We start from the raw sequence: 15,382 nt of genomic DNA, 5'->3' as shown, positions 1-15,382 counted from the left end.
ATTATAGAGAGAAACCAATCAACATTTTTAAATGCAACCAGAGAAAGAAAAATGAAAAGAGGAAACTCAATCATTAGGACCTTTTTAGCTAAGCATATACCTTTCTGAAGCAAAGTACAGTTGACTCTTGAACACCTTGGGGTTAGAGGTACACAGTTGAAAATCCATGTCTAATTTTACAGTCAGCCTTTTGCACCTGTTGTTGTGTATCCACAGATTCAACTACAGAGGACAATGTAGCACTGTTCTATGCATTTACTAAAAAAAAAAAAAAAAAAAAAAAGAAACTGAATATAAGACAATCAGTATAGTTCAAAGTTGTGTTGTCCAAGAGTCAAAATATATAGTTATGTTCCATTTTTATGAAATGCCCATGTCAGCTTTCAAAACTCTCCTTTACTCACACCAGCCTGAGTGGGAAGAGCTACTCACAAATAAAAAGATTTGCCTATCCTGAATTCCCTTCAAGTGGTGAACATTGGTCTTACTCTGGCCCAGAGCTGCTTCCTAGGTATGACAAAATAGACTATTTCCCAGACTAAGGCCATGTTTTCCCACCAGCCTGGCCACTAACATCCTAACATTACTCTGCTGAGTCAATCTTAATTACGTAAATATCTTCCCAGCTTTCTGGATCCATAATTGACAAATAAAATTGCAATATGTTTAAAGTGTACAACATGATGATTTGATATATGTAAACATTATGAAAGGATTCAAACCATCTAGCTAATTAACATATCCATCACCTCACAAATTTTTTGATGAGAACACAAGCTCTACTCTGTAAGCAAAATTCAGTTATACAATACAGGGTTTTTTCCTGATGTTTTCTTATAAATTTATATGTGCCTTGATTTAAGAAAATTTATTTAAATGCTATTTATTTAAGCATTGCAACTTGTAATAATTGATGAGGGTAAATTTGCTTTTCTAAATCAACTCTTCACATTTAGAGCACTCTCCTTTCACAAATAGTCATATATTTCAAATATTAAAAACTGCCCAGAAAAATTTAATGGGAGAGGAAGAAAAGACAACAGTTCTAACTGAAGAATATCTTAGTGACCCATGAATATCAGTAGGAAAGCAGGATTTTATTTGCATAGGTTGCCAGGACATACCACTTATTAGTGACAGGCAAGCCACATTGCCTATGACTCCAGAGACTCTGGAATGAGTTTATCTGACTCAAACCTCATTCAAACACACTCAATACAATCCCCAGAAAATGATATCACAGCATTATTCTTTCTAGGAATCAAGTCTTACCGCAAGCTGGTTACATTTGTCTCCTCTTTGCACAACACAGATATCATAACGCTAAGAGCCCTCCCTGGCTGCCTCCACATCTTCACATCTTTTTCTTTTTTTTTCAGTTTTGTTTAGATACAATTGAAATAAAGCCCTGTATAAGTTTAAGGTATACAGCATAATGATTTGACTTCATACCATGATGAAGTGGCTACCACTATAAGTTTAGTTAACACCATCATCTCTGAGCTTATACTTCTTAGTCTCCCTCACCTATTTCTCTCCTTCCCTGCCTCCGCTATCCTCTAGCAACCACCTATTTGCCCTCTGTATCTATGATTCTGTTTTTCTTTAGTTATGTTTGCTTATTTGTTTTGCTGTTTAGATTTCACATATAAGTGAATCATCTTAATGTACCAATTCCTTCTTTTTACTGAAATGCAACTGTCAGGACCCAAGAGACTCACTGTGAAAAGAAAACTGAATTCTCTACCAGATTCACCAGTGTTTGCTGAGCAAAACTCTCACTACTTCTTTCTTTTTTAGAATTAGAAAGAAAAAATCAAACATGGATTTATTGGAAGACTGGTGTTAACAGTACATTTAGTCACTCATCTATAGGAATTAATAATGGATGTTCAATATAATTAACATATTATTAGTGATTATATTTTTGTTAAATTTCTACATGACAATTCTAGAAAAAAAATAATTTAAAAATATTTATTATAGCATAGTGGTTAAGAATGAGTCAGTTGCCTGGGTTTAAATCAGGGCTAAATCACATACTAGTTGTTGTTATTCACAGACATGACATCAATCTTCCAAGGTTTAGTTTCCTTGCCTTTAAAATGGGGATAAAAACAGACATAACCTCTCAAGATCACTGTATAAGTTAAATGATATAACTCATGTGTGATGATTAATTTTGTATGTCAACATGACTGGGCAATGGTGGTGGTTGGGGTGATAAATTATCACCCCAGGGGATTATCAGATAAACCCAGATAGTTTATCAAATGTTATTCTGGGTATGTATTTTAGAATGTTTTTGGATGAGATTAACAATTGAATCAATGGACTGAGTAAAGCAGATTGCCCTCTCTAATGTCCGTGGGACTTATCTGATCAGCTGAAAGCCTCATCCTTCAGAAGACTGACCTTCCCCCAAATAAGAGGGAATTCTTATCTAAAAAAAGAAAAAAACTTATGTATATTTGTTGTTGATTCTGTTTCTCTAGAGAATCCTAACTAGTACAATACATAAAGCATTTAGCACAGTGTCAGATTCATAGTAAGCAAGTGATGAAAGTATAGCTATTATTATAAATAACAGACTATACTGGGCAATGGAGAAGGCAACCACTGAGATGACTCAAATATTTGCCTTCAGGAAACTCATAGATTAATAGGAAAGACAGAGTGTGCACACTACTAAAGATTATACTCTTGCTTAAAATCTTTCAATGGCAATTTATAAGCTACAGGATAAAATGGTCAACTCCTGAGAATGGATTACAAGCCCCTTCATTATCTAGTCCTGGCAACACCTTTGCTTGCCCTCTGTGTTGATGTGGTCTCTTCCCATCACACACTGAATTCCCTCTTGCTCCCTCTGTCTCTGATGATGCATTCTCTCTGTACTCCTGAAGAACTATTCATCTGTCAAACTGCATCTCTTTTCACATTAGCTGTTCCTCCCTATATGTTCCCTTTAGCAATATTCCTTCCACTTTAAAGCATACTTTACAGTACACCACCACTGTGGGTTTGCAGATTCTGTAGAGGTCCCAGCATGAGCCTAAATCACAACCCCACCTAGGAGGCTGACATAGTGAAGAATTCCCGAAGAACAACCTGAGGACACAGGTTAGCGTAAAGGGCCCAATACTCTCTGGGGCGATCCTAACCTCACAGAAGACGGAGTCGGACACACCTGCTTGGCCCACGAACAAAGTCTCAGGCCTGGACAGGGGGGTGCTTGTAAGTAAGTAAATATCAAAAGCTGGTGCTCATCTTCTCTTTTGGTAGAAATATTAATTTCATTTATACTTTCTCAGCCCAGACTTCCTTCTTTCAATTTCCTAGAACACAGGACAGAATAAACTTGTATGGCCAATTCAGCCCATGAAAAGTTTAAATTTATCTTCTTGAAACTAGGGTGTGGATGGTTACCTCAGTAGTTAGGAGCCTCCAATGTGGATCCATTAAAAACCCCTACAGCCTGGGTGTATGTAATGTAATATGAAAAAATTTCAATCTAAAATGAAACTGGAGGATATAAAATGGAGACTCTGATTCACTTGCCCTCAGAAGAATGGAACTTAACCGAGTGATCGATTTTCCACAAATGCTTGATTTACAGGAGACGAACATTATCTCCTGACTAATACATCTTTCCATCATCAAGCCAGCGAACTTCCTGCCTGGACTTAGCTGGACTTTTCCCTCTCTTCACTCCTCGCCCATAAACACAGCTCATCCCAAACCCTCAACAGACTCACTCACAGCTTTCTATTCCACGTGTTTCCCAAATGGCAATTCCTCTACTGTTTCCAAATAACCTCGATTCCTGGTAATCTGAGCTTGTCTCAGTTTACCCCTTATTTATGTTGACGCTGGGGCTTCCCTGATAGCTCAGTTGGTAAAAAATGTGCCTGCAATGCAGGATACCCTGGTTCGATTCCTGGGTCGGGAAGATCTGCTAGAGAAGGGATAGGCTACCCACTGCAGTATTCTTGGGCTTCCCTTGCGGCTCAGCTGGTAAAGAATCCGCCTGCAATGCGGGAGACCTGGGTTCATTCCATGGACTGTATAGTCCATGGGGTCGCAAAGAGTCAGACACGACTGAGCGCCTTTCACTTTCACTTTCAAGTTGACACTAATATGTAGGAGAGGATGGAGAACATGACACAATAAGAGGGACAGAGCATCCTTTCTTTCAATAAAGCAAAACAACGTGCCCCACTTTGGGGATGTAGCAGAAGCCACGCCTGATGGTTTGCTGCCCCCAGTCTCTTCCCACAGTTTCCCAGCCCCCATGGCTGAGGCCATTTGGTCCACTCTGTAGGTTCAGACACACTCAAGAGACAAGAGCCAAATTCTTATCAGAAACATAATCCTTGTGCTGTGTTGTGCTTAGTCACTGTGGTGTCCAACTCTTTGCAACCCCATGGACTGTAGCCCATCAGGCTCCTCTGTCCATGGGGATTCTCCAGGCAAGAATACTGGAGTGGGTTGCCATGCCCTCCTTCAGGGAATCTTTCCAATCCAGGGATCAAACCTAGGTCTCCCGAATTACAGGAGGATTCTTTACCATCTGAGCCACCAAGGAAGCCCAAGAACACTGGAGTGGGTAGCCTATCCCTTCTCCAGGGGATCTGCCTGACCCAGGAATTGAACCGGGGTCTCCTGCATTGCAGGCAGATTCTTTACTAGCTGAGCCACCAGTGAAGCCCACATAATACTTAAAAACATTCATTCTTATTTTAACTCACTACAAGTTCAATGTAAAAAATCATGGAAATTAACAGACAACCTCAAAAAATAGTTATCTCTAATTTAATCACTCAGAACAACAAAGTGATATGTATTTTGTATATATCCTTCCAGCATTACACTTATATATATAACATGCACACAGTTTTATTATATCAAAATACAGTTGACTTGCGGTTTTCACTAACTACATAACTTGGATATTCTCTCATATCATTAAATAATCTTCCTACTTATTTTGATGGTTTTGAAACACTTGATTGAATGTTACAGTTAACCACTACAGTTAACCAATCTACCTTTTGTAGGATGGCAAATTCTTTCCACTTTTTTGTTATTCCAAATAATCACACAGTTAATGTTCTTGGGTCATAATGAGTCATAACCCTTCTAAGCCTTAGGTATTTCCTTAGGTTAAACACTTGGAGGTGGAACTTCTGGATCAAAAGTCATGCACATTTTTAAGAATTTTGGAGATTTCTGAATAGTCTCATAGCAGGTTATCTGAGGCAGAGTATATTCCTCTGACAGTGCATGAAACGGATTCAGAAGGATTTAAGGAGTCCTAAGCTAATAGAGAGGGGACTTTACTGGTGGCTGAGTGGTAAAGAATCTGCCTGCCAAAACAGAGGACGTGGGTTTGATCCCTGGGTGGGGAAGATCCCCTGGAGAAGGAAATGGCAACGCACTCCAGTATTTTTGCCTGGGAAGTCCCATGGGCAGAGGAGCCTGGTGGGCTGGGGCCAAAGAGTCTGACAGGAATGACTGACTAAACAACAAAGCTAATAGAGAGATAACACAGCAGCCAGCTAGCCAGTCACACGTAGGATAAATATTTATTGACTGGATGCTCTACACATGTTCAAGGAACAGAGGAGTAAGAAGGACAGACAATCCCTGCCCTCCCTGTACTCACAATCCAGCAGTTAAATAGTCCAACAATGATAAAATTGATTCCTTTTGCCTTGATACTGCTTCCACTCTGACAGTATGTCTCATTTTAAATGCAAGGCTCCTGCTTTATTGCTAGGACAAGCACGCTGGAGAGCGGGTCTCTTTTTTCCTACATCAGGAGCCATGATCCCGGACCAGCCGCCAACCCCAGTAAGAACACCCCCACCCCTGTCTATACAAACTGCTTGTGCCAGACTCCAACTGCACAGTACTCCTTTTCTGGGAAAGTAATAAAAATCATTGCCACTTTGGGCTTTACTCACTCTGTTCCAGGCCCTATAAGAGGCACTTAATATAAATCATTTCATCTAAACAACAGTGCTATGAGAGTTACTATTGCTATTTCATTTTATGAATCAGGAACAGGAGATTCAGAGAGTTTTTAACTTTCCTATTACGAGACAACAGTCTGGGATCCAGACTGAAGTCTCTCTTATCTGCATTTCTCGGCACTATTTACCTAGGTCTCTGTCTATGCCCTTCATTCAATGCTTTGTCCTGCCAGGTGAAACATTCCCTGATCATCTATTTCTAGGTCCATCTCCAAATGCCTATCATACCAATGGCAGCTGTGGCCTGGCACTCTTCAAACTCTACTCTAAAAATGTATCAGGCTTCCCTGAGAAAATGCAGTGATCTCCATTGCTAACAATTTCCAAGTATGGATCAAAGATGACCTGCTGCAGAACCAAGGGAGGACCTTGTTTAAATGAATAAGCAAAATGCTACATGTGCATACAATGAAATATTACTCAGCCATGAAAAGGAATATGGTCCTAGGACATGATACAACATGGATGAACCTCAAAGCACTATACAAAGTGAAATATGCCAGATGCAACAAAATAAATATTGGATGATTTCATCTATATGAAATATCTAGATCAGCTAGATCCACAGAGACAGAAAGTAAACTGATAATTGCCAAAGGCTGGGGAGGACTGGGGACTGGGAGAGAGTGCTTAATGGATGTGGGATCTCCTTGGGGGTGATGAAAATGTTTTAGAACTACACAGAGGTAATAGTTACACAAAATTATGAGTGTACTAAATGGCACCAGATTATTCACCTTAGGATGGTTAAATTTATGCCATCTGATGTTTACTTCAATTTAAAAAGAAGGGGGGGGGGTGACAACCTGCTAAATCTAAATATTTGGGCCCAGAAATGTCCTTTTATGCAAGCTCCCACATGATACTTGTACACACTGCCATTTGGAAAACATTCCTAAAAATCTCCCTGCATGGCTACATAGGGCAATCCTCCCAAAGAAGCCAAAAATTGAGTTTTTTTCAAAGTTTAGTTTTAAGAAAATGAATCCTCGAGTTAAAGCTAACCAGCACAAAAAGCTCTAAAGTGAGGGGGCATCAGTGATCTGCCTGATACCAGTATTTCCAGTTAGCAAGGAATTCAAAGGGCTTATCCAGACCACATACGTATGTCCAGCCCAGTTCCTGAGGAGGGTGAAATGAGGACATAAAGCAGGGATCAAGAAAGGAATGGTGACATATGTGAAGGAGGAGAGACATGAGGCCACAGCAATGGGATCTCGGCTAATCAACCTGACCAGGCAAAGTAATGGCATCGCTCCTGCATAATACTGAATGAAAGCAAATGGAATCAATGAGCTGAAAACCATGGATTCAATAAAGATATTAAGTCAACGCAATTCCTTTTGAGGCAAATTAATTCCTCTGTGGCTGTCTCCTGTTGCTCCCAAGATGCAGTACTCTCCTGGCAAGGGATTTGGAGGCACTGCTCCCAACAATGGCACCCCACTCCAATACTCTTGCCTGGAAAATCCCATGGACTGAGGAGCCTGGCGGGCTGCAGTCCATGGGGTCGCTAAGAGTCAGACACTACTGAGCGACTTCACTTTCACTTTTCACTTTCATGCATTGGAGAAGGAAATGGCAACCCACTCCAGTGTTCTTGCCTGGAGAATCCCAGGGACGGCAGAGCCTGGTGGGCTGGTGTCTATGGGGTCGCACAGAGTCGGACACGACTGAAGCGACTTAGCAGCAGCAGCTCCCAACAAAGGCTTTGTCATCATTTGTCTCCTGCCGCCCAACGTATCCCAGTGGGAGGGGTCTTCTTGGCTTTGGCTGTCTTCCATCAGCACATTGTTCTTGCTTCAGCCCCTAAGTCAATTGCTTTTTGTTTCAAGGGAAACCACTTAGTCTCACCTGCTAACACCTAACAAGTATTGATGGTTAATACTGCTGTTGGCACCCTTCCCAAGGAAATATCTCAAGTTACCATGTATTCCTTTGCTCATGGACATAGTAAGGAGACTTACTGTGTGATTGGTGTTGCATGAAGAATATCAAATGTATTTGTCTTATTAATAGGGCCTGCAATGACCCTATGAGATAGGGTCCACTGAGTGGATGAGGAAACCAAGTCGTGAATGGTTTAGTGGCTGTTAAGTGTCTCAAGTCTCCAAAACCTACCTCAGGACTCCCATGTTACACAGTATCCAAGTACTTCTTCAGTGGAAGCCCTCCAAGATTCCAGGACCTGACTGAGTTCCACCCCACCCACCACCCACCAGAGTCAGAGAGGATGTCTGAGAGCAGGAGACACACAAGGAGGAATGAACGTCCTCCCAAATACAAAAGCTATGTTCTGAGGGACACCCACCAACAGACGTCCCCAGTTCCCTGCTCTCTTGCTGGCAGAAATTCTCATTAGCACTGACCAGGAAGGAGAGAGGAGGGAGATATTTCAGGTGAGTGGGTACTAAGGATGAGTAACCTAGACTGGCTACAAGGAGAACACTCGTGCAATACACAGAGGGTAAATTCAAGCCACTGCTTTGGAGATAAAGAAGCTGGGACCTAATTCCCAGCTCTGCCTTTCATTTGTATGACCTCTGGCAGTTCCGGCCTTGTGGAGAATCCACATTCCCACCTGTAAACTGAAGATGTGCATCTCACAAGGGCGGCTAGGGAGAGTGAAGGGGTATTCCACAAAAGAGTATCTAGTGTGCACCTGCCTCAGAATGAATTCTTAAGTGCTAGTTGCCAGTATCATTCCCAAGACCAGACCACTGTCAGGCAAACACAACACAATACCACACCACACCACACAAACACACACACACGCACACAGCCTTAGGCCTGTCTGGCAAATTTAGAGTCTGGTCTCAAAGAGACCTGACTGTTCTTTCCCACTAACCTGTGTGCCCCTGGCTATTTAAACTCTCTAATCTGAGTTTACTCAGCAGCTAAACAGGTATAACACTAATGTACACCTTCTAGGTTTGGGGTCTGGAATATTAAAACGAGAAAGATTTTAGTGATAGCCTGGTTCCGTATTTTATAGGTGAAGATCACCTATCGTAATGCCCTCTTTGCCCAGAGTTTTAGACTCCACTATTTTTCTGCCCCAGCACCGCAAAATATGTTGATTGGGAATTAATGCATTGTTTTAAAACTGTGCAGGACACAAGGCCAGAGGAGAGCGTAGCAGCAGCCAAGACTCCCTGCTCAAGGCACTTGGAGTCTCGAGCCACTAGGGGCCGCTGGTAAGCCACAGAAAGCTGAAAGGATGCCTACCTGGCAGGTTTTCAAAACCGATTTCTTATTTAAAGGCCGATATGGACTATCAGAAAATGGCAACCCACTCCTGTATTGTCTGAAAGATCCCATAGACAGAGGAGCCTGGTGAGCTACAAAGAGTCAGACATGACTGAGCAAGTGAGCACTCACTCATACACACATGGACTATCAGAAAGCCAGCTCAGAGCCTTTATTTTCTAGAATGGAGTTAATCCATTTCCCCTTGAGGTGGAAGGAAAAGAAGATGGGCTGTAGCCTGCTGCCACCTACTCTCTGAGCCACAAGGCTGGAAGAAGAGAAAACATCTGTGTGACAACACTGTGAAGATCCCCCACCTGCAAGAATTTCCCCAGTGCCCAGTGACTGAGGGGCTTCCCAGATGGCACAGTGGTAAAGAATCTGCCTGCCAATGCAGGAGACGCAGGTTTGATCCCTGAGTTGGGAAGATCCCTGGAGAAGGAAATGGCAACCCACTCGTGTTCTTGCCTGGAGAATCCCACGTGGAGAGAGGAGCCTGGCGGGCTATAGTCCATGGGGTTGCAAAGAGTCAGACGTGACTGACTATGCACACACTAAAGGATTGACATCCCTTTAAGTCTTACAACCACTGTAAACTTCCAAAGCCCACAGATAACTGTAGATTTTTAGGGAAGGGGCCATGTGTCAGGACACTAGTAAATGTTTTCCTGACAAGGAAAAAAAAAAAAAATCCATGCACAAAGAAAAGTGTGTAAACCTAGAGTTCCCAGATACAGGTTTGAATTCTAGCTTAGCCAGATATTAGCTGTGAAGCCTTGGGTAAGTTACTTAATATCTCTGAGCTTCAGTTTCCTTTGAAACTCTGACTTCACCAGCTTTATGTGTGGGCTGAATTGAATGAGATAACATATAGAATATTTCAGCCATGTCAAAAAGACTAGTTTGTATCAGCTGTTATTCCTCTTCAGTCAGGTCAAAGCAAGCTGCACTTAGGGTGTGGAGAGCAGGCATGCTGGCAGGGATTAGGGATTTAGGAAGAGGAATAGTGTGACCAGGAAAGTTTAAAAGTCAGGAGGAAACCAAAGTATATGTCTCTCAGTTCACTGGCATCCAGATGAAGCAAGTCAAGGAGCTTCAAGATGTGTGTTCACATATTCAGAAATTTTTTCCTGTTGTGTTTGTAGGGTGCATCATGCAAGGTGCATGTTAAATGAGCAGTGGTATAGCTACAGCTCAACTTCATGTCCCAAAAGCTAGAAATCATGTCGAGTCTCCTGAAGCAGGACGCTTGAGGCAAAATGAGACTGGAAAAGATATCCATTGTCAGAGGATCAGGAAAAATGAAGGAGACTCTAAGACTGCCCACTTCTGAATCCCACGCTGTGATAAGCACAAAGTAAATCGCAGCACATCCATAGGAAAAAGAGTGGTTTGGGTGGGGAACACAAACAGTCCCCAGAGATGAACTGAAGAAATGTGGGGTGATCCTCTAGAAAAAGAGAAACAAAAAGGAGATTGCACTCCTATGCTTGGGGAGCTCAAAGACTGTGGGGAACTAGAAGCAGTCGGCTGATTTACGACATGAGCCCAAGAAGATAAACTTAGGATAAATGAGCATTGGAGAGTCCACAAGTCCCCTAATATTATCTTCACAGTGAGTGTGTGTGTACGCATGTGCTGTACATATTGTGCATCTTTTAGGGGGAAAAGATCTGCAGTTTTCATCAGATTCTCACAACCTCAAATAAGAATCCCTGATATAAATAATAACAGCTAATATTTATCAGGCAATTACTAAATATCAAGCACTGGGTCAAGCTCTTTATGTGAGTCATTGAATCCTCACAAGAACCCTCAGGAGGCTGTATAACCAACTATGAATGCAAGCTTTGCAGCCAGCCTGCCTTTGTTTATATCCCTGTTCTACCAGTTTCTAGGTATGTAATCTTGGACAACCTACTTTCTCAGTTTCCCAGTCTGTAAAATGGGGATAATAACAACAATTTCAAAAGGTGTTTATAAGAATCAAGTTAGTTAGTACCTATAAGGCTCTTAGAACAATATGTGACTGACAATATACTTTATAACTGTTAGTTATTCTGTGGCACGTTGGTTAAAATTTTTTAAAACCAGTTCTTGAAGAAAATAAATAAAGCTGTGATTGCAGTAGTATTTGACAATTTTTGTGTATAAGTACTCCCATCTTGGCCAATTTCAAGCTTTTCATGAAACGATACAAGCCAGCTCCGGCACATCATGTTATTAAAGTTCTCTCTCTCCCTCTACATCTCTCTCTCTCCTTCTCTCTCTCTCTCCCGCTGTTTGGAGATAGCCCACAGGTATCTTCCTAATTCCCTGAAGGTGTGGAGTTTCTGAAGAATAGGGAGAAGAAAAGTTCATGTTCTGTTGCAGGCAACAAGTTAGATAAAGGGAGTTCAAGGGAAGCTGGCAAGAGAATAGAATCCATTTGGGTCAAGGACAGCTTCTGCAATTGGTGCACATCGATCTTCCTTGCTGTGAGGAGCAAATCCACAGCTACCATGTTTCGAGGGTTCATTAAATGCGAGGTGCTTTCCCTTCAGTCTTTCATTTGTTCGTCACAACAGCCCCTGATGTTGGTGGTCCTTGCCCCACGTTCACAGAGGATGGAAAGGGGGCTCTTTGTGGTTGTTGCTCAATGGCTAAGTCATGTCCAACTCTAAGACATTAAGAAATCTGCCCAAATGTGTGCAGCAGGAGGGGAAGAGCTGAGAGCGGAGCCCAGGCCTGTGAGATGCTGAAGTCCTCACTTTGCCCACTTTCCTGTGCTGCTGCTCAGGGAAGAGCACTTGGTAAGGGTGGAAAGAGACATTCATGAAGCTCCCGGGGTAAATTCTAAAGATGGAGGCTCAACTCTCACCATCCTTCCATTGGCCCACTCTGGAAAGCCCCTTCGCAGATGAATTTTTCAAGCTCCTCCATGAACAGAAGGCTCCCTCAGCCACCCACATCTCCAGGACCTTCCTTCTGCTGTTGCCGCCGTGGGGTTACTCTCTCATGGTGGTTCTCTGGAACTATTCCTGGCCCTTATCCATGAGGGTTCTTCCTAAAGAGTAAGTTCAAGTACCCAACCTGAGGACATTTTGGGAAACAGCAGCCATGGAGTCAAAGTCACATGATCTATAAAGACATGGAAAATGCTAGGCCTCCATCACCCCTGATGGATATTTTTATTCCTCTAAAGAGGCAACATAGGATATGATCAGGGTGACAGCTTCAGGAATTAGAGTCTTCAGTTCCAATCATGGCCATGTCATTTGACAATGATGTGACTTTGGGTGGTTGATTACACCATCTCTTTGTGCCTCAGTTTCCTCACTTGTAAAATAGAGATGACCATTTCAAACCACGGTTGTGGGGATTCCATAAGATAGTATTGAAAAGGGTTTTAAAGGGGGCTTAAAGTTATATTGTGAACATATTCATACACTCAATAAATATTAACTATTAGAGCCTGTCCATAGATCCATCTTCCAAATGCAATTTAGGAAAACTTATTGGCCCCACCTCTCCCATCCTGGAACTCTGGTTCTAGGACTCCTTGACTTGCTTTAATTATCCCCAAACAGTGGTTCACAATCCTTTGAAAACTTGCTTATGTATCCTCTTTCCAGTGTAATACACATACACAAATTTTACACATATTTTCTGAAGAATACCCTGACCTCCTGAAGCCCATCTTCAGCCATGTTCACCAGGTTAAAACTGTCTGCCTTCCATTCAAATTGGTCCATCCTTGATTTGGCTCTCAGATCCTTGCTTCTACTTGCTCCTTTTCTATCCCCCACCATTTTCTCTGATTCTTTTTACATGTAAGGGTTTTGCAGCCTCTGATTCTTGCCTGCCTCCGATCCCTTATTAATATAGCTCTGATATCCAAATAAATCAGGTTGATTATATTCTTTGCAACCAAACATTGAAAAACTCTATACAGTCAGCAAAAACAAGACTGGGACTGACTGTGGCTCACATCATGAATTCCTTATTGTAAAATTCAGACTTAAATTGAAGAAAGTAGGGAAAACCACTAGACCATTCAGATATGACCTAAATCAAATCCCTTACGATTATACAGTGGGAAGTGACAAATAGATTCAAGGGATTAGATTTGACAGACAGAGTGCCTGAAGAACTATGGATGGAGGTTCATGACATTGTATAGGAGGCAGTGATCAAGCCATCTCCAGGAAGAAGAAATGCAAAAAGGCAAAACAGTTGTCTGAGGAGGCCTTAAAAATAGCTGAAAAAGAAGAGAAGTGAAAGGCAAATGAGAAAAGGAACGATATACCCATTTGAATGCAGAGTTCCAAAGAATAGCAAGGAGAGATAAGAAAGCCTTCCACAGTGATCAATACAAAGAAATAGAGGAAAACAATAGAATGGGAAAGACTAGAGACCTCTTCAAGAAAATTAGAGATACCAAGGGAACATTTCATGCAAATATGAGCACAATAAAGGACAGAAATGGTATGGACATAACAGAAGCAGAAGATATTAGGAAGAGGTGGCAAGAATACACAGAAGAACTATACAAAAAAGATCTTAATGACCCAGATAACCACGATGGTGTGATCACTCACCTAGAGACAGATATCCTGGAAAGCAAAGTCAAGTGGGCCTTAGGAAGCATCACTATGAACAAAGCTAGTGGAGGTGATGGAACTCCAGTTGAGCTATTTCAAATCCTGAAAGATGATGCTGTGAAAGTGCTGCACTCAATATGCCAGCAAATTTGGAAATTTCAGCAGAGGTCACAGGGCTGGAAAAGGTCAGTTTTCATTCAATCCCAAAGAAAGGCAATGCCAAAGAATGCTCAAACTACCGCACAATTGCACTCATCTCACACACTAGCAAAGTAATGCTCAAAATTCTCCAAGCCAGGCTTCAATAGCATGTGAACCGTGAACTTCCAGATGTTCAAGCTGGATTTAGAAAAGGCAGAGGAATCAGAGATCAAATTGCCAACATCCGTTGGATCATAGAAAAAGCAAGCGAGTTCCAGATGAACATCTACTTCTGTTTCATTGACTATGCCAAAGCCTTTGACTGTGTGGATCACAACAAACCGTGGAAGATTCTTTAAGAGATGGGAATACCAGACCACCTTACCTGCCTCCTAAGAAATCTGTATGCAGGTCAAGAAGCAACAGTTAGAACTGAACATGGAACAATAGACTGGTTCAAAATCAGGAAAGGAGTACGTTAAGGCTGTATATTGTCACCCTGCTTATTTAAATTATATGCAGAGTACCTCATCATGTGAAATGCCAGGCTGGATGAAGCACAAACTGGAATCACAATTGCCAGGAGAAATATCAATAACCTCAGAAAAGCAGATGACCTTACCCTTAATGGCAGAAAGTGAAGAAGAACTAAAGAGCCTCTTGATGAAAGTGAAAGAGTGAAACTCAACATTCAGAAAAACTTAAAGCTTAAAACTCAACATTCAGAAAACAGATCATGGCATCTGGTCTCATCACTTCATGGCAAATAGATGGGGAAACAATGGAAACAGTGAGAGATTTTAGTTTTTGCGGCTCCAAAATCACTGCAGAAGGTGACTGTAGCCATGAAATTAGAAGACACTTGCTCCTTGGAAGAAAAGCTATGATCAAACTAGACAGCATATTAAAAAGCAGAGACATTACTTTGTCAACAAAGGTCCGTCTAGTCAAAGCTATTGTTTTTCCAGTAGTCATGTATGGATGTAAGAGTTAGACTATAAAGAAAGCTGAGCACCGAAGAATTAATGCTTTTGAACTGTGGTGTTGGAGAAGACTCTTGAGAGTCCCTTGGATTGAAAGATCCAACCAGTAAATCCTAAAGGAAATCAGTCCTGATTATTCATTGGAAGGACTGATGCTGAAACTCCAATACTTTGGCCACCTGATGCAAAGAACTGACTCATTGGAAAAGACCCTGATGCTGGGAAATATTGAAGGCAGGAGGAGAAGGGAATGACAGAAGATGAGATGGTTGGATGGCATCATCAACTTGATGGACATGAGTTTCAGCACGCTCCAGGAGTTGGTGATGGACAAGGAAACCTGGCGTGCGGCAGTCCATGGGGTCGCAAAGAGTTGGACACAACTGAG

At 41.8% G+C, this 15,382-nt stretch overlaps 1 protein-coding gene across 5 annotated transcripts in view; it reads right to left on the bottom strand.

The window, feature by feature from the left end:
- LOC145508724 (uncharacterized) overlaps nucleotides 1-15,382 on the bottom strand; it is an 885,448-nt gene that overhangs the window by 346,386 nt on the left and 523,680 nt on the right. Inside the window, exon 12 of one of the 5 annotated variants that reach the window (XR_014055558.1) lies at nucleotides 101-258. The exons of the other annotated variants lie outside the window; for them this stretch is intronic. The gene's annotated coding sequence lies outside the window, so the exon portion shown is untranslated. The remainder of the gene's footprint in view (nucleotides 1-100; nucleotides 259-15,382) is intronic. 5 annotated transcript variants of the gene reach the window in all.

Source organism: Giraffa tippelskirchi, chromosome 6, assembly GCF_054371585.1.
Source record: "Giraffa tippelskirchi isolate mGirTip1 chromosome 6, T2T-mGirTip1v1.2.pri, whole genome shotgun sequence".
In the NCBI taxonomy this organism is placed as follows: domain Eukaryota; kingdom Metazoa; phylum Chordata; class Mammalia; order Artiodactyla; family Giraffidae; genus Giraffa; species Giraffa tippelskirchi.
The sequence above is the reverse complement of the archived record's forward strand: the minus strand, read 5'-3'. Positions and strand labels throughout refer to the sequence as shown.